At 38.9% G+C, this 26,333-nt stretch overlaps 1 protein-coding gene across 2 annotated transcripts in view; it reads left to right on the top strand.

Annotated features, from left to right (window-relative positions):
- The window catches only part of LOC130905518 (astrotactin-2-like), a 573,899-nt gene that overhangs the window by 233,902 nt on the left and 313,664 nt on the right, over positions 1-26,333 (top strand). The gene's annotated exons all lie outside the window — the stretch shown is intronic.

Below are 26,333 nucleotides of genomic sequence, written 5' to 3'. Positions count from 1 at the left end.
AATAAAGCAGTGCCACCGCGTGGTGGATGTCGGGCGGAACATCATTTAAGGAGGTGACTGTTACAAACTCCACCCGACGACGTAACAAAAAAAAAAAAAAAAAAGAAAGAAAAAAGAAAAAATAAATAAATAATAACACTAGTGTGCCGCGGCACACCGGTTGAAAAACACTGATTTAGATTATTTACATCTATAGCGCTGCAATGCATGCTAGGAGGCATGTTGGATAACAACAGTGTTGACAGCAGGTGGCAGAAAAGGTTGACTGCCCCCCAAAGGGGGCAGTGATGGCCAAATGAAGTATCTTGAAGCAATGAAGCTTTGAAGCTAATTGGTTCAAAGCTTCATGGTGGTTCATTTGGTCATATGACGTCATATGTCATATGATGCCGCTGTCAAATAACATGTTACCGGTTAATATCTTTTGGTGTAAAAATTCTATAATACAGTGAGGACAGCTGCGGCTTATAGTCCGGTGCGGCTTATCTATGAAAAAAAATACCGTTTTTGTGTCACATTTGATGGGTGCTGGCTTATAGTCAGGTGCACCTTGTAGTGCGAAAATTACGATAACTACCAAAACACATACTCTGTGAATACTATACATATGATTGAGTTTAAGACCTCTGACCTATTTTGTTGGCGCATAATTGTATGATATGGTTCAAGTAAAGTGCTCAAGATAAAAAACAAATACATGATAACAAAACAAGTAAAAAAAATCAAATAAACAACTAAATAAAAAAAATACATTATATTACAATTCCTAATAATAATATAACAATAATAATGATGTAACGAATCAGGTTTTAATGTGGCGGTTGTGTTTTGCATGCTATTCCTGAACGCACAGTGTAACTGATGACAGAGTGAGAGAGTTGCGTTCAAGTTTTTACTTTCACTTTTCATTTTGTTGTTTTGTTTGCATCGGCTATGGCGGACAATAGCCGTGTTGTGTTGCACACGTTCTCAAATAAATGATTAAAAACTTGACGATGGCGTCTTCCTTGCCAATGTTACGACAATAATAATTGTCAATTTACAAGGACTGGTGAACGGAGGTCGGAGGAAGACCGTCAAGATCGTAGACACATTCCAGCCGTATTGTCGGGCCAGTTCACTGACGTGCACACCATGCTCATATTTTTTGACCGTTCATCCATCCCATTCATTTTCTCCCGCTTATCTGAGGTTTATAGGCCAGATTGTGGTCATTATCAGATTATTAATTTTTTCAAAAATATAACAACTCTAGTGTAGCCCAAAGTAGCGGAGTAAAAATTGTGTTTCTTCTTCACAAATCTACTCAGGTAAAAGTGAAACTACTCTAAGTACATTTTTCTCAAAAAAGTTACACAAGAAAATGTAACTGAGTAAATGTAATGCACTTCCACCCATGTCTGGTTTTCGGTCTGAGAACCTACCCAGAGTTTGTTATTAACTGTTACAAATGCTGGATGAGACATCATCATATAATGTTTAAGAAATCATAACTTGCTCTTATCGTACTTTTATTTACAACAAATGATTCCAAAATTAGGGTTGATCTCATATACCTCGAGTTATCTTTTATGACAGATAATGCAATTATTATTATTATTATATTTTTTGTTGTTCTTGTATTGTTTTTCATTCTGCATAGATAAATATATAAATATGCATTTTCCCTGAATGTCATTGAGTTCTAGTGAAGCAACAAGTATCAATAAAAAATACAGTTACAAGGTGAGGTCGAGGAACTATTATGTATCATTTACAATGAATGAATGTCAATAACACAGCCTCCTACGCAACACAGAGTTCACTAAACAAAGAATGTTTTCTCTCCAGAATTACATTAACTGAAACTACGTTTCATAAGGCTGTTTGTGTGTGCATTGTGTACAGTACATTGCTAATATATGTCAGTGGGAGCAACAGCAAAACAAGCCTGGTGCATTCTGTACAATACAATGTAGAACATTCCGCATTTGAGTAGGTGGAAGAACATGTCGTACAGCATGGATATTATGGATAGGTGGCGGCCAGGGTCTGAAGCCAGAATCACCCCCCCCCAAAAAATAAAATGATATTCTGTGACCAATGTCCTTTGTTTGCGCCCAGTGGGCCTCTGATTTAACAGTAAGTGACCTAAATATGTACAGGAAGTGACCCAGAAATGCCATGAAATCATTAGGAAGTGACCCACAAGTTTCTCAAAACCAACAGAGAGTAACACGAAATCAAGAGAAAGTGACCCGGTGTAGGCGCACTATCCTATTTCCCTCACTATCCACTCGCGGGGGCCTGCGCTTGTCAGTGACGTTCCTTATTCTCTGAATGAATATACAACTTTAGCATTTGTTAATAATACGCTCTGTGTGTAGTATCATCCATCGATTTTCCTTTTTAAATTAGCACTTTTAAGCGAACGCAAGAAGTAACAACGGGAACATTTTTAAACAGGCATTTCACGGGAGGGCATTTCGACTCTTCGGCCAATCACGGGAGAGCATTTCGACTCTTCGGCCAATCATATAGCGAGAGCGAGTGGATAGTGAGGGGAATAGGATAGTGAGCCTACACCGGAAATGCCAAAAAATCAACAGGAAGTGAGGAACGAACGTGAAGCGACCCGGAAATGCCTTACAATCAACAGGAAAATATACAGAAGTAACCCCAATCAACAGGAAAATATACAGAAGTAACCCCAGAATGTCTCAAAAAGTCGGAAGTGACCCAAAATAAACAGGAAGTGATCCGTAGTACCCTAAAATTAACTCGTAACCCACAATTAATATAACTCATTGCCTGCCATTGACGGCGATAGACAGCCAATTAATTTAATTTGGTAGCAGTTAATGCTCATATTTTGGTGCCATTGACAACATGAGACGTACATTCATTTTGACTGGGAGGAGCAAATGTACATTTGTTAATTGTGTGTCATAGACTTCACCATCAGACACGGGGCTCGAGGCTGATCTGTAGGGGGCCCGAACTAGTGACTTAGGTTTTTTTATTCAGTGCAACTTTTCAACAGCTAACAAATCACTCAATTTTCACATCAGAAACTTACAGTGTATTACAAAAGTGAGTACACCCCTCACATTTCTGCAGATATTTACAGTTGTGGTCAAAAGTTTACATACACTTGTGAAGAACATAATGTCATGACTCTCTTGAGTTTCCAGTAATTTCTACAACTCTGATTTTTCTCTGATAGAGTGATTGGAACAGATATTTCTTTGTCACAAAAAACATTCATGAAGTTTGGTTCTTTTATGACTTTATTATGGGTGAACAGAAAATAGTGATCAAATCTGCTGGGTCAAAAATATACATACAGCAGCCAAAAATATACATACAGCAGCGCTAAAATTTGGTAACATGTCCCTTGGCCATTTTCACGTCAATTAGGCGCTTTTGGTAGCCATCCACAAGCTTCTGGCAAGCTTCTGGTTGAATCTTTGACCACTCCTCTTGACAGAATTGTTGCAGTTCAGTTAAATTTGATGGCTTTCTGACATGGACTTGTTTCTTCAGCATTGTCTACAAGTTCTCAATGGGGTTTAAGTCAGGACTTTGGGAAGGCCATTCGAGCCATTCCATTACCACTTTTGATGTGTGTTTGGGGTCATTGTCCTGTAGGAACACCCAACTGCGTCCAAGACCCAATCTTCGGGCTAATGACGTTAGGTTATCTTGAAGAATTTGAAGGTAATCCTCCTTCTTCATTATCCCATTTACTCTCTGTAAAGCACCAGTTCCATTGGCAGCAAAACAGCCCCACAGCATAATACTACCGCCACCGTGCTTGACGGTAGGCATGGTGTACTTGGGGTTAAAGGCCTCACCTTTTCTCCTCCAAACATATTGCTGGGCATTGTGGCCAAACAGCTCGATTTTTGTTTCGTCTGACCAGAGAACTTTCCTCCAGAAGGTCTTAACTTTGTCCATGTGATCAGCAGCAAACTTCAGTCGAGCCTTAAGGTGCCACTTTTGGAGCAAGGGCTTCCTTCTTGCACGGCAGCCTCTCAGTCCATGGAGATGCAAAACATGCTTGACTGTGGACACTGACACCTGTGTTCCAGCAGCTTCTAATTCTTGGGAGATCTGCTTTTTGGTGATTCTCGGTTGAATCTTCACCCTCCCGACCAATTTTCTCTCAGCAACAGGTGATAGCTCACATTTTCTTCCTGATCGTGGCAGTGACAAAACAGTGCCATGCACTTTATACTTACAAACAATTGTTTGCACTGTTGCTCTTGGGACCTGCAGCTGCTTTGAAATGGCTCCAAGTGACTTTCCTGACTTGTTCAAGTCAATGATTGTTCAAGTCAGTCACTCACAAGAAATTGCTAATTCGTGTTGCTGTATGTATATTTTTGACCCAGCAGATTTGATCACTTTTTCTGTTAACCCATAATAAAGTCATAAAAGAACCAAACTTCATGAATGTTTTTTGTGACGAAGAAGTATCTGTTCCAATCACTCTATCGGAGAAAAATCAGAGTTGTAGAAATAACTGGAAACTCAAGAGAGCCATGACATTATGTTCTTCACAAGCGTATGTAAACTTTTGACCACAACTGTAAGTATATCTTTTCATGGGACAACACTGACAAAATGACACTTTGACACAATGAAAAGTCGTCTCTGTGCAGCTTATATAATATAGTTAATTTATTTTCCCCTCAAAATAACTCAAAATATAGCCATTAATATCCAAACCCCTGGCAACAAAAGTGAGTACACCCCATAGAAACTTCGTACATCCCTAAATGTTCAAATTGAGTACTGCTTGTCATTTTCCCTCTAAAATGTCATGTGACTCGATACAAGAGGTCTGTCAGCATTGCTGCAGGGATTGAAGAGGTGGGGGGTCTGCCTGTTAGTGCTCAGACCATATACCGCACGGCCACACTCTACATCAAACAGGTGTCCATAGCTGTCACCCCAGGAGGAAGCCGCTTCTGAAGACGGAACAAGAAAGCCCGCCCGTCTCATCAGACCATACGAAATGGTTTCAGTAATCCATGTTCTTTGCTGACATGTCTTCAGCAAACTGTTTGCAGGCTTTCTTGTGTACTGTCTTCAGAAGAGGCTTCCTCCTCAAAGTGTCATTTTGTCAGGGTTGTCCCATGAAAAGATATACTTAAATATTTGCTGAAATGCGAGGGGTTTACTCACTTTTGTGATACACTGTAATAGTTCAGGAAAGCATGCAGAATCATCTCGATTTTAAAAGCAAAATGTGCATATTTCTATATACAATCACAACGTATCCGAAGTTACTTTTGCCTCAGCACGTGTTTTCAGAATGAAATGTTACATAAAACAAGTAAAATGTGATTTTATTTTTTTTTTTGTATGGATGCAGAAATATCTAAATTACTATTTTTTGGCAAAAAACAGGCAGTTGGCCGAAAATTACCTTATCATTTGAATGTAAAGTTATGCTATTGTGTATTGATACAACATGGAGGCCATCACAAAAGAGCTTCTTAAATTGAAAATTCTTGTAAATAAATGTGTACATCCCATAATTTCTATAGATATGAACATAAAAAAGTCAAGATTCTTGGTTAAAAGCAAAAAAAACGGGCAGTTATCATTGATTTTATGTAAATATTTTAAGCTAAAGTTACGCTAATTTTTTCTCATTCATATTTTTTTTTTTATGTTTCAAAGTGCATGCATGGTGCTATTTTATATAATACGGTGGGGCAAATAAATATTTAGTCAACTACTAAAAAGTGCATGCATGGTGCTATTTTATATAATACGGTGGTGCAAATAAGTATTTAGTCAACTACTAATTGTGCAAGTTCTCCCACTTGAAAATATTAGAGACGCCTGTAATTATCAACATGGGTAAACCTCAACCATGAGAGACAGAATGTGGAAAAAAAAAAACAGAAAATCACATTGTTTGATTTCTTTAAAGAATTTATTTGCAACTCATGGTGGAAAATAAGTATTTGGTCAATACCAAAAGTTCATCTCAATACTTTGTTATGTACCCTTTTGTTGGCATTAACAAAGGCCAAACATTTTCTGTAACACTTCACAAGCTTTTCACACAATGTTGCTGGTATTTTGGCCCATTCCTCCATGCAGATCTCCTCTAGAACAGTGATGTTTTGGGGCTGTCGTTGGGCAACACGGACTTTCAATTACCTCCACATATTTTCTATGGGGTTGAGATGTGGACACTGGCTAGGCCACTCCAGGACCTTGAAATGCTTCTTACGAAGCCACTTCTTTGTTGCCCTGGCTGTGTGTTTGGGATCATTGTCATGCTGAAAGACCCAGCCACGTCTCATCTTCAATGCCCTTGCTGATGGAAGGAGATTTTCACTCATATTCTCTCGATACATGGCCCCATTCATTCTTTCCTTTACACAGATCAGTCATCCTGGTCCCTTTGCAGAAAAACAGCCCCAAAGCATGATGTTTCCACCCCCATGCTTCACAGTGGGTATGGTGTTCTTCAGATGCAATTGAGTATTCTTTCTCCTCCAAACACGAGAACATGTGTTTCTACCAAAAAGTTGTATTTTGGTTTCATCTGACCATAACACATTCTCCCAGTCCTCTTCTGGATCATCCAAATGCTCTCTAGCAAACCGCAGACGGGCCTGAACGTGTACTGGCTTCAGCAGGGGGACACGTCTGGCAGTGCAGGATTTGAGTCCCTGGCGGCGCATTGTGTTACTGATAGTAGCCTGTGATACTGTGGTCCCAGCTCTCTGTAGGTCATTCACTAGGTCCCCCCGTGTGGTTCTGGGATTTTTGCTCACCGTTCATGTTATCATTTTGACACCACGAGGTGAGATTTTGCATGGAGCCCCAGATCGAGGGAGATTATCAGTGGTCTTGTATGTCTTCCATTTTCTACTAATTGCTCCCACAGTTGATTTCTATACACCAAGCGTTTTACCTATTGAAGATTCAGTCTTCCCAGCCTGGTGCAGGTCTACAATTTTGTCTCTGGTGTCCTTCGACAGCTCTTTGGTCTTGGCCATAGTGGAGTTTGGAGTGTGACTGACTGAGGTTGTGGACAGGTGTTTTTTATGCCGATAATGAGTTAAAACAGGTGCCATTAATACAGGTAACGAGTGGAGCCTCGTTAGACCTCGTTAGAAGAAGTTAAACCTCTTTGACAGCCAGAAATCTTGCTTGTTTGTAGGTAACCAGATACTTATTTTCCACTCTAATTGGGAAATAAATTCTTTAAAAATCAAACAATGTGATTTTCTGTTTTTTTTTTTTTTTTTTTTTTTCAAATTCTGTCTCTCATGGTTGAGGTTTACCCATGTTGACAATAACAGGCCTCTACTCTTTTCAAGTAGGAGAACTTGCACAATTGGTGGTTGACTAAATACTTATTTGCCCCACTGTAATTACCTTGAATCTTCGACCAAATCTCTCTTGAGACACTGCTTATATGCAGTAAAACTTCCGTCCTTTCCCACCTAAATCCATCGTTTAAACGAAGCATGTGTTTTAGTTTAGAGCAGTGAAAACTGCACGACACTCTGCCTGGTCGGGCCCCCTACGGGAAGGTGTGGCGTAATGTCTGTAGGAGCTGTCTAGTCAACTGATGGTGAAGTCGATGTGTGTGTTAACTAGAGATGTCCCGATCCGATATTTGGATCGGATCGGACGCCGATATGGGCAAAAAAAAATGCGCATCGGTATCGGATCGGCCGTCACGGAAAAATTCCGATCCAGACTTCCGATCCAGTTTTTTTTCTAAATCCGGTCCGGGTTTTACAGCACACCAACTTACATAATCCATTCCAGTTTTTGCTTCAATTTCCCTAAAATCTGGTCCGTATTTTACGGCACACCTTTAACACACTACATTACTGTCTCCCAGTTTACCGAGAGACTTTATCGGTAAAAATGTCAGCTGTGTGGGATCATTTCACCTTAAAGGACGACAAAGACGAAGAGGCAGAGTGCAACATATGCCACAATAAAGTCAAGCGTGGTGGTAAAGCTGTAAGAAGTTTTAATACAACCAACCTAATCAAGCATTTAGCGAAATACCACCGCAAACAATATAAGGCGTATGTTGAGAAAACCGAAGACAAAAAGAAAGGTCCTACGCAACTAACACTGGCAGAAACTTATGCTATGCGTGACCAACTGGCACCCGACAGTCCCAAAGCCCAGGGAATAACAAGAGTCATTGCCGAGGAGTTCATTCTGGATGACGAGCCATTATCTCTCGTGAGAAAAGACGCACCATCCAACACTTAGAACCACGGAACAGCATGCCCAGCCGTCATTACATCCTTGAGTGATTCGGCCGTGGAAGATTCGAGAACTATTCACAAACATCCAAATTCCGATTATTGAAATATGTCAAGTATAGCGGAACTACCGTATTGGCCCGAATATAAGACGACCCCGATTATAAGACGACCCCCTCTTTTTCAAGACTTAAGTTTGAAAAAAGACTTTTTGAACACCAAATTAATTTTTATACAGAAACGACCACGGAAAGCTTTTCTCTGACTGAGCATTTTTTAGGCGATCTTTTTGAGCTCTCCATCTCCGTACATTACACTCTGTGACACCATATTTCACAGCCGCTTTGCAGTTGTTTGAAGACACCGCCTCATTTATCACCATCAACTTGAAGTTTGCGTCATAACTTCTCCTCAGCTGCCGGTGTTCTGCCAAAATGTCCTACATCGGCGAAACGTCCTACATTAGTCGAATTTGACACCTAAATTACTACCGTGCGCTCTAAACTTGTTTTGTTTAGATGCATACAGGAATAACGTACTAAAGAAATGCCTGCAGAAAATACTTAAATGTAGTTATGTCAAATAAGGACGATTTAAATACGCTACGTGACTAATGTGGTCAACTGCTTCAAAGCTAACACAAAAAAACACAATGGTTAAAAGTATGAGAGGGTAATACATGCAAAAAGTATCTTTGAGGCTGTGAAAAGGTTCTAAATAACTAAATAAAAACAAAAATAGTGAGTACTCGCCGCTTCCAACCGATGTGCGCATGCGTGTGAATGCATATGCAAGCGCCCTGAGCATTGTGTAGGACGTTTCGCCGCGTAGTAAGGAATGGCCAAACACCGGTTAACCTGGCCAATCTTCGACCCACTTTTCTCCAAATTGTCGCGAAGTTTCTCCATTTTCGGTTATCTCTTCTATTACCGGCATTTTCTTCTCTTTTCCTTCTTACCACTTTCTTCTTCGTGTCAGGGGTTCGCTTTGGCCGCCCGAGTCGCGTTCAGCATTCGATTCATTGATGACTGGCGCCATCAAGCGTCGTGAATGGGTATATGTCTAGGCCGCAGTTTTTTTTTTTTTTTTTTTTTTTTTTTTTTTTTTTTTTTTTTTAGACCGCAGTTATAAGACGACCTCCTCTTTTTCAATCTTATTTCAGTGCAAAAAACATCGTCTTATATTCGGGCCAATACGGTAATACACAGCGCGGTCTTCGGGACGCAATGAAAAACGGGCCGCATTGCGTCCCGAGAGTAAACATCATTCTTGTCATAGACGCGGGTAATGCCAATCAATGCTCAACTCACGACTTTAGCTCAACTCATGCCGCTGGATAAAAAACACAAGAATACCTAACTGCTGCTGATAGCCGCTACAAACTACGTCAACATCTTTTACTGTAGATATTCGATTCGCAAAATTAAATGAATTGAATGTAGTTTAAAGCTCCTGATACAGAATTGGGACTTGAGTATTTTATTTACAGTAATGTTTTAAAATGTTAACTTGATAGTGAAATAGTCGTGTATTTAAACTTGAGAGGCTTGAGAGGGGTTTGTGGGATTTTCCACTGAGGTTGTTTGTGTGTTTTGCTTTTTTAAGACAGTTTACAATATTATTTGCACGTTTTACTGACTGACTATGCCATTTCTGTTTGTTATTTATAATGTTTTGTGTTTGTCATTGAATAAACAGGTCAGTTTCTTATTACCAACCGGTGTGTGTTATTCAAACTCACCTAATTCAGCTGGCTAGTCGTTATCAAGAGTACTAAAACTCTTTTCAACATGAGTCTGACATCTAAGTAAAGAGGCTAAATAACTTTAAACTTTAACACATGCTCAGATAGGCCGGTATCGGTATCGGCCAGTATCGGTATCGGATCGGAAGTGCAAAACAATATCGGTATCGGATCAGAAGTGCAAAAACCTGGATCGGGACATCCCTACTAACAGGAGAAATGAAGAAATATTCTTCATTACTATCAAGAGTAGAGCAAAATCTCATTTATTGAATTGAATTTACCCCATGACAACACATTTCTGAAGGCCCGTGGCAGTGCAAAAAAATAGAAATGAGTATCGATGCTTTTGCAATAAAATATTATTTTGCAACATTTCAGTATCAATACATACTCTTTTATATAATGACAAGGTACCAAGGTGTAAGCAGTTGCAATGTATGCACAAGGAGGACATGATGTCTCAACAGTCACTCAGCTGGAAAACTCCAGGAACGGTTTTGTCTGCTCAGCTTAGCCCCACAGCTGTTAGCCTGCCCTAACTCTGGTGTGTCATTAAAATTCTGGTTTGGAGTTTTGCATCGGGATGACAAATTCACACTCCTGTGTCAGCATGTGTTACCCCAGTTTCTTGCTGTATCATCTTTCACACAGACTCCTAAAACCAACAGCAAGATTAGAGTTTAGCGCTAGTGCACAGTACTTCATACTACACAGTATTGAAAATATTTTTTGCTTTTTACACCCTATGAATTTAATTTGAAATGTATATTTGTTTCACCTGTATATTTGTTTCAGCTGTATTCACTTTTGCCTGCGTGTGGGTGTTATTTTCCATTTATTCTGGAAATTGCATCCAGCCACAATATGTACTGTATATTGTATAATGTCACAATACAAATCACCTTCTGCGAATACATTAAAATGACTCAGATGTAAATGGTGTAGTTTTGCCGTTTCAAAATATTATCCCACTCTGGTGTTATACTGTACATATTTGGTAAATTGATCAAATCAGGCGCTTCTCACATTACAGGCATAACCTCATAAACGTGGATGATGAAATACTTTCTGTGATGTTTGTTCAAATATTCTGTGTGAGTTGGAGAGTGTTGGATTGACAGTGATTTGTTTTGGCTAAGCCTCTGTGGTGATAGATTATGAGTAGGTGGGCACTGTGACACGCTGTATACTTTTGGCCATCATGCATGCATGCATGCAAAAATATGCAGAACAGCATAACACCGAAGACAGGCGCACCAGAAGTTAAATACCGGGTCTACTCTAAATCCTTTTTTGTGAATCGAAAGCCCACCGGATGGTCTTTAACAGCTTGTGTTTGCTTTTGATATCAGTCTTACCAGATCCTTCTTAGATGTACATGCCAGCAAAACCTACAAACCTACAAGCAGGTTATCCCTCAATAAATATAATTTCCATACTTACACATGGGCTACATTATACAACATCAGGTAATGACTCACAATCATACACACACCCAAGCACACACATATGCACACACCATTTTATTAGCACAGCACAGTTTCTGAAGACAGTGAAGTGTGTAAAAGGCAAGGAAACTTAAATTTATTTGTATAGCACAACTAGGCATGTGCCAATATTAGAGGTGGGAATCTTGGCGCACTTAACAATTCGATTATGATTACGATTCAGAGGTTACAATTCGATTATAAATCGATTATTGATGCACAACCCCTCCCCCCTCCACAGCTATTAGCTGATTTTATCGTTCCTCGTACATTAGTTATAAAAATTGTACAAAAATCATCTCAGGCTTAAATAAACTACTGTTTCAGTATCAAGTTAACTGTTCAAAAAGGTAAATAAAATACTCAAGTCCCAATACTGTATCAGCAGCTTTAAACTACATTCAATTAATTTCATGCTGTGAATCAACCGTTAAAGGTCTTAAAATTGCTCCCGTTTTTCCATAATTTCCCTTTCTTCTTTCAACATGCAAAATCTTTAAAACTCTTTCATCATTTAAAGATAGATTCAAGTAAAGATTTTACTGCTTTCTGAGTATTTTAGATAAAAAGTTATTTAGGTTGCTCAGAAGGTTCGCTACAACAGCCTTCCAGAGAAGTCTACTGCTTTAAGATGGCGGCTGTTTACTAACACCGGCGAGTCTGTCATTTCACATCTAGTTTTCTATACATGTCGTAACGCCGCCGAGTCTGTCATTTTGCATCTAGTTCTATATACAGTGGGGAGAACAAGTATTTGATACACTGCCAATGGGAAAACCCATTGATACACTGCCAATGGGAAAACCCATTGGCAGTGGATCAAATACTTGGTCTTCCCACTGTGCATGTGATACCGTAGCAGTATGTGGGTGTAGTTTGTAGCGGCTGTCGACCGCAGTTAGTTATTGTTTTTTTTATTTAGCGGCATGAGTTGAACGTGATGTTTATCCTTGATCCGTTCCTCACTGCGTCCTGAAGACCGCACTGTCTGTGTTTTAGTTCCGCTTTTCTTGGCATATTTCAATAATCGGAATTTGGATGTATGGGAATTGTTCTCGAATCTTCCACAGCCCAGTCGTGAATAAGCTCTGAATCGGAAATTTCGCACACCTCCTGCCGGTATGATATTCTGATGGTATGATAACCTTAAGCTAAAATATCACAGTTTCAAGCAGTTACTGCTTTAAAATGTGTTACTTTGTGTTATTTTTTTCCGTTGAACAGGATTTTTATTTTTCAAACCATATTAGCAAATTGCAACATGAGTACAGTGGTACCTCTACATACAAAGTTAATTTGTTCCAGGACCGTGTTTGTAAGTTAAAATGGTTGGATGTCGAGCAGGTTTTTTTCCATAAGAATACATTATAATTCCATTAATTCGTTCCACAGCCCGAAAACCTACACTAAATCCTTAATAAATGCTGCTGGTACTATTACAAATGGCAATTATACATAGCAAAACAAATACATTATTAATAAAAACCGGAATAATGAAATAATAATAATAATTCCTGTAATAATGTAACGAAATGGGTTCTAATGTGGCGGATGTGTTTTGCGTGCTGTACTTGAATCCAGAACGAACTGCGTCGCTGACGTGATAGAGAGAGGGAGCGGTTCGGTTGAGCTTTTACTTTCTCTTTTAATGTTTTGTTGAGAACACCGTCAACTGCGGTGGACACTGGGCAGGTTGTGTTGCACATGTTCTGAAATAAATAATATAAACCTCACAAAGCTGGCGTTTTCTTTGGCGATGTTACCACAATAATAATTGTCAGCTTAACTTATAAAGATTGCCGATCGGAGGTCGGAGGAGGACCGTGCAGATAGGCAACATTCTACGGGCGTATTGTTGAGCCAGTTCACAGATGCGCACCCCGCGCTCATTTTATCCTTTCCATCTTCATTTAAATAGGAAGTGTCACATTTTTCTTTGTTTCAACACCTGCACTAACCTTCATGGAACCTGTGTTAGTTTCTCCCACGAGAAAATTGGCTGTGCGTCCGTCTGCGGCGCAGTCATGTCGTCGTATTTCGAGCATGTCGTTGAATGTAGAAACAAATGGTGAGTCAAATTTTACGTTGGATGTTGAAAAGATTGTGTTTCGAAGCGATCGTGTGTCGAGGTAACACTGTATAATGTTAAGTTAAAATAAATGCAAAAAATAACAAATATTCTAAATAAAATTAAAATAAATAAAATCCTTAAGGTGAGCGTAAACCCACAGCTACAGCTTGACAATATTATCATCAGAATAAAAATAATTAAAATATGTTCCATAATTTTGTGTATGAATTGTATCATATTAACATTATACACACGCTCGCTTTCTCAACACAGACAGTTTCCGGTGGGGGGGGGTTACCACCGCTAAACACACTAAACACGCTGGAGGTAACTCTCTTAGCTGGTGGGAAACGTTTATGATTGTTAGGTTTTGTGTTTGTTTTCTCCTGGTGTGACTTGTCCCTGTGATTGCCCATTGATTTCACCTGTTGTGCCTGCTCCTAGTGTATCCTCCAATCTGCCCGAAGTGCAGTGAATGATAGTGTTTACTAACCTTTAATTTTGTATAAATGCAAAATCATATTGGAAAAATTGCCTTCTAAGCAGCCACCCTAAGCAAACATGTCAGTTGGCTCTCTTCCTCTAAGCCGCGTCTGTCTGTAACTTTTCTGTAGACAAAGTATTACTAGACCACCGATTTCTTCGATGGAGGGAAAAAGTTCAGGAGTTTCACCTCCTCCAGCCATCGTGTAGCACAGCTTACTCACTGCCACTGAGCAACAACCAGTGGGGATTGAGCCTTGCAGCTGCAAGCGAGGGACTTCTCCCTGCATTTTTGGTACATAAAAAATAGCTAATACCTTAGGGACGGTATGACATAAAATGTTTGTGGTTTTGAATCACTGGCATTTTCATACCACTGTATACCTTGAAACCGGTTATCGGCGCATGCCTAATCAAAACTAGAGACCAAGCGCTCATGAAAATCGGCAAGACAAAATTAAAAAATAGGAATAAGAAAATAAATAAATAAAAATTAAAATTTAAAAAATCTGCAAACTATTTGAAGATCATGTGGCCAAAATATATAATTAAAGCAACGTAACTCAGTTATTCAAGTTAAAAATATAGACAAAATATTGTAATATTTTAATGGAAGATAAATTGGGTAAATTAAGGGATGATTTGTTGAACACATTTTTTATGTTAAAAAGTTTTTTCTACAATTCAATCACTGCCAGCCCAGTTCATGCATAGTATTAACAGGGTTTATAAAAAGTGAAAACCATTTATATTAAAAAGACCCACGCGAAAAACAATCACAATATAGACCATGTTATATCAGGATATGGATATGCCAAAATTTAATATATTTTTAGTTATTTGGTGAAAATTATGCAAAAAATATAATAACCACTCACTCACTTTATTTTTTAATTAACATTAGAGGAATACTTGGTAATCTTTCAGTTTTGGTCGATTTTAGCGACACCGATGAACAAAAGCAGTAGTGTTCAGTACTTCTCAAATGGTGGGGCGCGCCCCCCCAGGGGGGCGCAGAGCGATGCCAGGGGTGGCGCGAGTGATCTCGGGGAACATGCTTTTTTTTTTTTTTTTTTTTTTTTTTTTTGCCGTACTAGAATAAAGTGTACTTGCACATCCACTCCGTGGGTGGCAGTGGCGCTCTCATTTTTTATAGTGCGTGCAGTATTTTTGAAGTAAGCAAGAGCACACGGAAGAGACTCATGCAGAGCTGGCCTAGTGGCCTCACGCAGCGACCCACGGTCTTCTCCGGTTCTCACGTGTCCGGCTGAGAAGTGCCGTTTTCGGCTTGGGATCGTCACGACCACCGCCCTCACCTACGGTTCGCCCTCGGCCGCCGAGAATGCGCTTTTTTTCGGGCCGTTTGCCTTTTGGCTTTGACTTTTAATACAGTGGGAAATGAGGAAAGACCACTGTTTACTGAGTCTAAAAATGATTATAGCGGAGAGTCTGAAGCCAAATCAGTTAAGACGCCACTTAAAGACATTAGACCTCAATCTCATTGATAAGCAGCTTGATTGTTTTTCAGCGAAAACGTGCCTAATATTGCCAATTGTCACAATCGTCCCGCTTTGTCAGTGTTATATCAGTAAACCAGTGAGCACTGTGGTGAATCAGCGAAAATAAAAACTTTCCTTCTGTCCAAAGACACCCCTCCCCCATTCAGTTTTGTTTTTTCGATCAATTTTTTTGGCATGTTGTCCTGAAGAGTAAATGTTTCTAATCAATTTAAATTTGTTTTGTTTGTTTTATTTACTGATTTTATTACATTTTATTTTTCAGTATCAAATGGTCAAAAATGTACCTTGAGTGTATTTTTACAGTTTGGATGTGCCTTTTTTTTTTATTTTATTTTTTTTTTACCTTAGGCAAATTGATGCGCTATAAGTCTTTTCTGTTACAAGCAAAACAATGTTAATAAAGTTATACTTTATTATAAGTTGATCTATGTTACTTTTTTTCTTTGATAGGAAAAAAGGACATAATGTTAGGCTGAGGCGTACTTATAATCGTAATATTATAGACAAATGATACTATTTACAGTGGCGGCAGAGAGTTGGGGGGGGCGCGAAACATTTACGTCTTCCTTGGGGGGGCGTAACAGAAAATAATTGAGAAGCACTGCTTTAGGAAGACTGTGTTTCCCATGAGGACCAGCGCACACCCGAACAGTGTCGTAAAATCATCAATGAATGAAAAAGTCAATCTCCCAGTCGCCTGCAGATAAATTAATCAACATTTCTGTTTCCAGCAGCTGTGTGAAGGATGGAAAGTCATAAAGTAATATACACTTGTGGCTAAACAATAGCATATGATAGTTAGCAACCGTGTGGCTTCATATGGCTAACCCCACCACCTCACCCGAACTCGTCAGCGCTGATGAGTTCGGTTGGGGTGCCTTGCCATTCAAAGAGTTGTCAGTCGACATATCACAAATGTCATGAACATATTATATAAAGGTTGAAAAGTTACCTAGTCTTGCTTTAAAGTGATCTGCCAAACATTATTTTTCAAGAAAAGTTTGAATCGTCATTCATTTTCAATAAGACAATGTTTGACAAGACAAACGTTGAATTTATGTTGTGTTTGGGGATCATTCATGGAATAGAGTTCACTTCTAAATTGACCAATGCTCATTCAAAAACAGCAGTCAAAAACACATAAAATGATGGATAATGCAAAAATGCAGTTAGGCTTCATCGATTCATGTTGCCTAAGATGCATTTTTCATGTGCTTTTCAATGATGCAGACTTCTCTTATTAGCACTATCTGCCTCTCAGATGTCATGTTGTGCATATAAGTGACTAATCGGCATACTCCCCCTTTTGTTTGTGATCATACTTGCTGTCGCGCATTGAGTTTGACTAGGACATATTTAGCTGGTGTCAGAGAGGCTGAGATGTCGCCTTAATGTGATTATAGCCATGTGAGGGCCGCTGCTGCTGTCGGCTTCATTTACCCGCTCACTTTGTCCCCAGACGAGCGCACGTGCTCTCAGCGTGACTAACGCACATGCAAAAACAGACTCGAGTTGACACTTGCTGTAAATCCAACATCTGCGGATTCAAGAATAAAATTAAAAGTGTCACCAAAGTCACATCAAACTTTGCATGCGCTTGTGTGCAAAAAGCCTTTCATATACATGCAGTATTTAGGAACACGAGAGCACCCAAATGCAATATATATGCAAGTAGTTGCAATAAAGAATGATGCTTTTCTCTCATTTGGTATGCGGCGCATAATTTTCCGCTCTTCTTATTTATCCTCTTGAAGTAAAGAAGTAAGAAAAGTAAAGAAGACATTGATACTGTAAAAAATAAATAAATGAAATGTATTGAAACCCCTTGATGCTTGAGTTTACATTTAACAAATATACATTAAAAAGGGGGGAAATACACAAAATGCATGAACATGATATATACACACAGAGGTACCTTTACTTATGACATTAATTGGTTCTGGAAGTAGTCTCGTAACCCGAAAATTTCGAAAATAGAGACACATTTTACATATAAATGCCCTAACCCGTTCCAAGCATGACTGATAAGCCACATTAAATTTTAGAATTCGGGTGAAATCGGAATAAAACGACAGCCAAACACATTTGAATCATTCCATATACCTAACCTAACTTTTAATACCTGTAATGAAGTAGAAAATATAGGGTGGGGCAGAGCAGCTTGCTAATTTAAATTTGGCGCCCTGAATTGATGGTTGCTCTGAGGATGGTAGGGATGGATGTATTTGAGTGGGTGGGGCTTAAAATTAGGTTCTTAACTTGCATTATTTATGTTGCATTTATTTTTCAGGAACCCCAGTGAGCATCATGAAGTGGACGAAGTTGGAACACACTTTTGCTGTTGAGGCATTTTTTTCAAATGGCCGCTCAATCGTCGCAACTCAACTTACATTTCGTAAACATTTCAATATAGCCCCCCATGGTCGTGTTCCTGGCTGTCAGTCGTTTTTTTCATGGGTATACAACTTCAGGGAAATGGGTGAAGAAAAAGAAGAAAAAAAAAAAAACCTGGCCTACCACAAACAGCAAGGTCACTCCAAAACATTTACGCGGTGAGACAATCCGTCTTGAGATCTCCCCGGCGGTCTGCCTACAAACATGCATCTGCTCTTGGGTTGTCTGCTTGTTCTGTGAGACGAATCCTCCGTGAAGAATTTAAATTTCATCCCTACAAATTAGCTATGGTGCAGGAATTTATCCACACAATTTTATTGCTTGCTCGAAAAAAATGCCTCAACGGCAGAAGCGTTTTCCAACTTCGTCCACTCCATGATGCTGACAAAGGTTCCTGAAAAACAAACACAAAACATTAACGCACGTTAAAAACCAAACTTTAAGCACCACCCTCTCAAATAAGTCCATCTCTACCATCCTTGGAGCAACCATTGCTTTAGAGCGCCAAATTTGAATAAGCTAGTTGCTTTGCCCCACCCTGTAGAACAAAAGGAAAATATATCTCACCTTTTGAGTGAGGACATGTCCTCTTTCACGAGATCGATGGTGCCTATTGTGGTGCCTATTGCCTATCTCACTCTTTGTGACATAATTATGGGGATACCTAATGTGCTAATGTAATGAACTGTCTGTGCACTTTAAAAAAATGTGAACGTTCGTGAAACAAAAACACAAAGAGCCTTTTAGCTCATTTGGCTCAGACGTCGACCCGTTATGTCAACAATAACACTGTCACACCTGCACACGTCATCATACTACGACACCCAAATTGAAACATCATCAACAATAGGCCAATAGGAAAGCAGAATTCCATTACTAACCATGATGGGAAATATAATGACCAATAGGGCAGCAGGATCTTATGGTGCGATATTTAAAAACAGGAAGTACATACATATCTTTTACAGTATGATATAGTATTTCTACCTCTCGTAACCTGAAATTTCTTTCTTAAGAAGAGGCAATATTTTCCCATGTAAACCTGTCGTAACCTGAAAATAACGTTGGTAGAGAACGTCGTAAGTCGAGGAACCAATGAACTGTACATATTTAAATTTTTTTTTTTTTTTTAAATCACTATTTAAACATCACAAACATTAATAAAAATGAATAATTCATGGATACATTCCGATTCATTTTTGATTTTTTTTTTCTTCTTAATTTTATACATATAGAAGTAAAGTACATTAATTTTATATAATTATTAGAATTTGTAAATATGTTTCTATATTTTCCGAACCTTTTTTCCCAAATTATTTTATTTTATTGTATTTGAGGATTTTCTCATATTTAGCTGTATTTTTCGATTAAATGGTCTCTATTTAGTTTTTATTAACACTGATCCTTTATTTATATTTGTTAAAGATCAATTCGAGCATCAAGGGGGCAAATTTCCTGGAGGCAATAAAAATTGAGATTGTCGAGTTTATATGAATAAAACGAGCTCATATTGTCTTGCAGCTGTCAACCCTTCACATATTTTATTGATCCATAATCATATGGCCTCTCTGGGAGAGACATTACTTAGCCTGCAGAAATTATGTGGCTGTTTCAGTCAACAAATGAGGGTGAATTACATTAAAATGCAACAGTATGGATTATATATCATGCTAAGAATCATAACCTTTAAGCAAAAGAAGAGTTAAGTTTTATGAAGTTTTCGTAGTTCATGAACACTTATTAGCTTACTTCCAATGTAATCAAAGTTAAAACACTGTGTAACACATATTCAAAACCATATTAATATTTCAACTAATTTGACTGGTCACTCTACCCAAAAGGATGATAGACACCCTGGTGACGTCTGGTGTCCAATCATTTATCTGCTATGGATTGGTTTGTTACTCGTAGAAGTCCAATCCATTTGAAGCGGGAAGTTTAAAAAAATTAACATTAGGCTAAATGATCGAGTTAGTGGGGGTTTAATTCGTCTGTGGCGTTGATTTCAACAAATTCAGTGCAGTTTGTCAGTTATTTGTTACTTACGGGGCTCTGGAGTGGCTAAGATAGCATGAGTCAATGGTCCCATCTTAGCATGTCAATAAAAAACAATATATGCACATATGAGAATTACCGATGACCAATGCAATCAATAGTTTTGGCTGTGTTTTCAGGATAAAGTTATTCAAACTTACCATTGCATGTCAATAATTGTAGTATGAACAGCAACATTTGTAATCCAGAAGCTCTGGAAGGAACAGGTCACAGAGTGAAGTCATATTTTTTCCACCGGTGTGTTTATGTTGTAGCCAGCCACAAGTAACCACAGTTTATATTGTTCCTTGTTCTTCAATGGGAATTTGTGGAAACTTTCATTTGCCCATTTCCTCTGTTTGTTTCCATGGCCTCTAAATGCACATTTCACCTTGTTGCCATTCTTCAGTCAAGACTGATGCTGCATTCATTTTTTCGAATTTTCCAGCCTGCGACGAGGAGACATATCATTGGAACGCCACTCGAACTGGGAGGCCCTAGTCACAAAAAAAATAAAATAAATAAAATAAAATAAAATAAAATAAAATAAAAAACGTACCCGACTTAACGAGTTTCTTCAATCTGTCGTTACCAGGCAAAATTTTGCTGCCCGTCGACAAACAGACCGTCAATACTAAAACAAAAGAAGGCAGTTTACAGTGTGTGCTATATACCTTAGCCATCGTTTTTCCTCTACTATTTGATCACTTATGAAAAGGCAGGTTTGCTTGAGGTTAAAATGTCTTTTGATGGTCAAAATAAAAAAATAAAAATAAAAAAATAAAAAACTTGTCAAAATCAGCCATCTTGCTGTTTACATTCGCTTGGAACGTTTTGAGCAACTGATACCATCCGATTGGGATAAGTCCGACTCTCTGCCTTCCTCGAATGCAGAATGAGCACGAGTTGCCGAAACACTCATCTCTTTTGTGGTCGCATTACGCATAAAATTAAAAAAAAAAAAAAAATTAAAAAGTGCTGCAGAATAAAATGAATTACAACAATTTTGTGTGACATTATCTTGGCTGCATGGATATTTGGAGCACTGATCTGCATTTGAAATTATTTTGACTATGTTAGAACTGTTAATATCGTTTTTATTGACATGCTAAGATAGAACTATTGACTCGCACTAGCTCAGCCACTCCGGAGCCCTGAAACAAAAAAAAACAACTGACAAACTGAACGGAATTAAACCCCCGCTAACTCGAAGATTAAGCCTCATGTCAAATATTCTGAACTTCCCGCTTTAAACAATTTCTGATCAAACCATGATAGCAATTAATTTACAGTCTAGTGAATGTGCAGTTATTTAGTTTTATAATAAAACAAAAATATAGACAAGTTTCCTGAGCGAAACATGGGTGGTGCCATCTGTTAAAATTTCTGCTCCGAACTTCTGGTTTAGAAAAAAACTACGTGAATTGCGGTTGAAGTAAGCAGTGCGTTATAAAAGTTAAAACCGCAAAATCAATACACTCCTAGAAGCGCCTATATATATGGGTTGAAGTGGAATGTTTTGAGCAGCATCCAGCTTCAAAGCTGGATCTACCTCGCCTTACGTCTTAGATCGAAACCAGCTGCAGATAAGAAGTTAAGGATGTGATTCAAACCTAAAGATACAGTTGTGGTCAAAAGTTTACATACACTTGTGAAGAACATAATGTCATGGCTCTCTTGAGTTTCCAGTTATTTGTACAACTCTGATTTTTCTCTGATAGAGTGATTGGAACAGATACTTCTTTGTCACAAAAAACATTCATGAAGTTTGGTTCTATTATGACTTTATTATGGGTGAACAGAAAAAAGTGATCAAATCTGTTGGGTCAAAAATATACATACAGCAGCGCTAATATATGGTAACATGTCCCTTGGCCATTTTCACTTCAATTAGGCGCTTTTGGTAGCCATCCACAAGCTTCTGGCAAGCTTCTAGTTGAATCTTTGACCACTCCTCTTGACAGAATTGGTGCAGTTCAGTTAAATTTGATGGCTTTCTGACATGGACTTGTTTCTTCAGCATTGTCCACAAGTTCTCAATGGAGTTTAAGTCAGGACTTTTGGAAGGCCATTTGAAAACCTTAATTCTAGCCTGATTTAGCCATTCCATTACCACTTTTGATGTGTGTTTGGGGTTATTGTCCTGTTGGAACACCCAACTGCGCCCAAGACCCAATCTTCGGGCTGATGACGTTAGGTTATCTTGAAGAATTTGAAGGTAATCCTGCTTCTTCATTATTCCATTTACTCTCTGTAAAACACCAGTTCCATTGGCAGCAAAACAGCCCCACAGCATAATACTACCACCACCGTGCTTGACGGTAGGCATGGTGTACTTGGGGTTAAAGGCCTCACCTTTTCTCCTCCAAACATATTGCTGGGCATTGTGGCCAAACAGCTCAATTTTTGTTTAGTCTGACCGCAGAACTTTCCTCCAGAAGGTCTTATCTTTGTCCATGTGATCAGCAGCAAACTTCAGTCGAGCCTTAAGGTGCCGCTTTTGGAGCAAGGGCTTCCTTCTTGCACGGCAGCCTCTCAGTCCATGGGGATGCAAAACACGCTTGACTGTGGACACTGACACCTGTGTTCCAGCAGCTTCTAATTCTTGGCAGATCTGCTTTTTGGTGATTCTCGGTTGAATCTTCACCCTCCTGACCAATTTTCTCTCAGCAGCAGGTGATAGCTTGCGTTTTCTTCCTGATCGTGGCTGTGACAAAACAGTGCCATGCACTTTATACTTACAAACAATTGTTTGCACGGTTGCTCTTGGGACCTGCAGCTGCTTTGAAATGGCTCCAAGTGACTTTCCTTACTTGTTCAAGTCAATGATTTTTCAAGTCAATAATCACTCACAAGAAATTGCTAATTCGTGTTGCTGTATGTATATTTTTAACCCAGCAGATTTGATCACTTTTTTCTGTTAACCCATAATAAAGTCATAAAAGAACCAAACTTCATGAATGTTTTTTGTGACAAAGAAGTATCTGTTCTAATCACTTTATCGGAGAAAAATCAGAGTTGTAGAAATAACTGGAAACTCAAGAGAGCCATGACATTATGTTCTTCACAAGTGTATGTAAACTTTTGACCACAACTGTATACAGTACCTAAAAGATTGCTTGATTGTTCTTATCACTTCATTGATCATTCGTGGACAAAATTATAACAACTTGTCAGCCTGTGTTGACGTGAAGTTATGCTTTGACATAATTGTGCCATCCTACACGTACTGATTAGCAACAGGCTAGCACCAGATACATCATAAGTACATGTGTTGCAGCCACAGCAGTACAGTAGTTGTAGTAAATAATATTAAAGATCCTCATAATTACAATCATCATTGTAATAACAATATCAAATACAAAAAGTCGTTTCATGCGCAAGATTTTAGCTTGAGTATTTTTTGAGCATTTGACACATGAAAATGCAGCTATAGAAAGAACATACTTTCCATAAGACAACGGCAACTTGGCTACAAAAACACCTGGTCTTTGTGGTCGCACAAGCTCGGTTCCACATCTACCTTCATGAACATGTTGTGCTCCCCTATGGTGATGATGGCAGATGGATGCAGTATTTCCAAATTGTTTTTTTAAGGGGATTTTGATGAGTTATGTTACTCCAGCTCCACTGTTGTTTTGGATGGAAAAAAATGTAAAACGGAAGTCCTGAGCAGAAATGCGGAAGTAAAGCGGATGTACCTCGGAAACTTGTCTATATAAGTACTGTACTATACAGTGGGGCAAATAAGTATTTAGTCAACCACCAATTGTGCAAGTTCTCCCTCTTGAAAATATTAGAGAGGCCTGTAATTGTCAACATGGGTAAACCTCAACCATAAGAGACAGAATGTGGAAAGAAAAAAAAAAAAAACTGAAAATCACATTGTTTGATTTTTAAATAATTTATTTGCAAATCATGGTGGAAAATAAGTGTTTGGTCTATACCAAAAGTTCATCTCAATACTTTGTTATGTACCCTTTGTTGGCAATAACGGAGGCCAAACGTTTTCTGTAACTCTTCACAAGGTTTTCAAACACTGTTGCTGATATTTTGGCCCATTGCTCCATGCTGATCTCCTCTAGAGCAGTGATGTTTTGGAGCTGTCGTTGGGCAACACGGACTTTCAACTCCCTCCTCACCCCGTTGCGTCAAATGATAACAAGAATGGTGAGCAAAAATCCCAGAACCACACGGGGGGACCTAGTGAATGACCTACAGAGAGCTGGGACCACCGTAACCAAGGCCACTATCAGTAACACAATGCGCCACCAGGGACTCAAATACTGCACTGCCAGACGTGTACCCCTGCTGAAGAAAGTACACGTCCAGGCCCGTCTGCGGTTTGCTAGAGAGCATTTGGATGATCCAGAAGAGGACTGGTAGAATGTGTTATGGTAAGATGAAACCAAAATAGATTTTTTTGGTAGAAACACAGGTTCTCTTGTTTGAAGGAAAAAGAATACTGAATTGTACCATACCCACTGTGAAGCATGAGGGTGGAAACATCATGCTTTGGGGTTGTTTTTTTGCAAAGGGACCAGGACGACTGATCTGTGTAAAGGAAAGAATGAATGGGGCCATATATCGAGAGATTTTGAGTGAAAATCTCCTTCCATCAGCAAGGGCATTGAAGATGAGATGTGGCTGGGTCTTTCAGCATGACAATGATAACAAACACACAGGCAGGGCAACAAAGGAAAGGCTTCGTAAAAAGCATTTCAAGGTCCTGGAGTGGCCTAGCCAGTCTCCAGGTCTCAACCCCATAGAAAATCTGCGAAAGGGAGTTGAAAGTCCGTGTTGCCCAACGACAGCCCCAAAACATCACTGCTTTAGAGATGGAGGAGGAGTGGGCCAAAATACCAGCAGCAGTGTGTGAAAAGCTTGTGAAGAGTTAAAGAAAATGTTTGGCCTCCGTTATTGCCAACAAAGGGTACATAACAAAGTATTGAGATGAACTTTTGGTATTGGCCAAATACTTATTTTCCACCATGATTTGCAAATAAATTCTTTAAAAATCAAACAATGTGAGTTTCTGTTTTTTTTTTTCCACATTCTGTCTCTCATGGTTAAGGTTTACCCATGTTGACAATTACAGGCCTCTCTAATATTTTCAAATGGGAGAATTTGCACAATTAGTGGTTGACTAAATACTTATTTTCCCAACTGTATATCAGTATCAGCTGGGTGTTGGAATCGGTACCGGGAGCCAAGAAATTGTATCCTATATGTAACACCAGTTGGCAATTCCCATTTCCTCAACTTTCGGACTTGGAGATTGTCAAATTAGCATGATCATACTTTATTTTATATATGAGTTGCATATGAATAGTTTGAAAACCTGCATTCTGTGCACCGTACGTATCAGTGAACACCAGTACAATTGGTAAATAGACTCCATGCACTGTGAGTACACTCAATAAACGAACTTTCTCAGGTCACAAATAAAAGTCATGATGAAACTATACTTGAGAGAAAATAAAACCTGAAAAAGAGCCATCATGAATTAGCAAGGGGAAGCAATTTCCCTAGTGCATTAGCAGCTCACTGAACATCAAAATCAATTTCAGGTTTATTCACAATACAGTCACAACTCCCTTTATCGGTTCTGTTTGGTATTTAACAGTCAAATATTCCATTGCATTGCTTGCCCTTTAAGTGTTTAAGTGGTTGTCTTGAGTGCTCAATATGCCTAATCCTTCCAGCAACAATATTCGTGAGAAACAAGGGTGTTTATTTTAAATTAAACAACCTATAAGCCTTGAAGATGCATACAGTATGTGTTGTTGTATTAAATAATGGTTGTTGAATTTTAAGAGTACCACAGAATAACAACAACTGACCATGGACGCCACCACTTCTATGTCCAATTCTGCTTTACAGTCTGTTTTTCTGATGATGTAGTAGGATTACGTGATGAAAACGATCTGCTTAAGAGTGAATTTGCGTTTGCCAACCCAACTTCTCGTCTCGCTAATGTTCGTATCATCTGGTAAAAATTGCATCCTTACTATAATAGCCATTACCATTGGTACCTTTTGGGCTATAGAATAGTCAGACTTCAAATACTCCCTTTCCATTAGAGGGGATAATGGCCATTTAGGGGGGTTCGGCTGATAATATCTAGAGAGTTATGAGAGAGTGCGCGTGTGTGGTCTAAGATCTACTGTAGATGACAGTCCAATTGTGTTTCCAGGCTACTGCAGCGTTTTGATGAATATAACACACAACCAGCATACATTGGAGATCACACTGAACAAAAATTGTTTAGTACAGATTTTCTTAGCTTTTTTTTCAGCAGCACTTTTGCATGTTTTTAATGGGGGGGGGGTGACAAAAAGTCATTAATTT

Source organism: Corythoichthys intestinalis, chromosome 17 (genome assembly GCF_030265065.1).
Source record: "Corythoichthys intestinalis isolate RoL2023-P3 chromosome 17, ASM3026506v1, whole genome shotgun sequence".
Taxonomy (NCBI): Eukaryota; Metazoa; Chordata; class Actinopteri; order Syngnathiformes; family Syngnathidae; genus Corythoichthys; species Corythoichthys intestinalis.
This window is presented reverse-complemented; position numbering and strand designations above follow the sequence as displayed.